The sequence below is a fragment of the Arachis duranensis genome, chromosome 2 (genome assembly GCF_000817695.3).
Source record: "Arachis duranensis cultivar V14167 chromosome 2, aradu.V14167.gnm2.J7QH, whole genome shotgun sequence".
NCBI lineage: Eukaryota > Viridiplantae > Streptophyta > Magnoliopsida > Fabales > Fabaceae > Arachis > Arachis duranensis.
In genome coordinates, this window is record NC_029773.3 from 78,443,994 (window position 1) to 78,444,748 (window position 755).

Consider the following 755-nt stretch of genomic DNA (forward strand, 5'->3'; position numbering starts at 1 on the left):
ATCTTCTCTTTCTTATGAGCAGGAGCAAGGACAAAAGCATTCTTGTTGAGGCTGATCCTGAACCGGAAAGGACCTTGAAGCGAAAGCTAAGAGAAGCCAAGGCACAACTCTCTGTAGAGGACCTAACAGAAATCTTCAAAGAAGAAGAACCCATGGCAGCCGAAAACAACAACAATGCCAACAAAGGTGCTGGGTGACTTTACTGCACCTACTCCCGACTTCTATGGGAGAAGCATCTCTATCCCTGCCAGGAGCAAACAACTTTGAGCTTAAGCCTCAATTGGTTTCTCTAATGCAACAGAATTGCAAGTTTCATGGACTTCCATTGGAAGATCCTCATCAGTTTTTAGCTGAATTCTTGCAAATCTGTGACACTGTCAAGACTAATGGGGTTGACCCTGAGGTCTACAAACTTATGCTATTCTCTTTTGCTGTAAGAGACAGAGCTAGAATATGGTTGGACTCACAACCTAAAGAAAGCCTGAACTCTTGGGAAAAGCTAGTCAATGCCTTCTTGGCAAAGTTCTTTCCACCTCAAAAATTGAGTAAGCTTAGAGTGGAAGTCCAAACCTTCAGACAGAAGGAAGGAGAATCCCTCTATGAAGCTTGGGAAAGATACAAACAATTAATCAGAAAGTGTCCCTCTGATATGCTTTCTGAATGGAGCATCATAGGTATTTTCTATGATGGTCTCTCTGAACTAACCAAGATGTCTTTGGATAGCTCTGCAGGAGGATCTCTTCATCTGAAGAAGA

The 755-nt window shown here is 42.6% G+C and overlaps 1 non-coding gene across 1 annotated transcript; it reads right to left on the reverse strand.

The window, feature by feature from the left end:
• Positions 1 to 547: 547 nt before the first annotated feature.
• On the reverse strand, positions 548 to 655 carry LOC127745280 (small nucleolar RNA R71). The gene has a single exon (XR_008006477.1). It is a non-coding gene; the product is annotated as a small nucleolar RNA R71 (small nucleolar RNA).
• Positions 656 to 755: the final 100 nt, after the last annotated feature.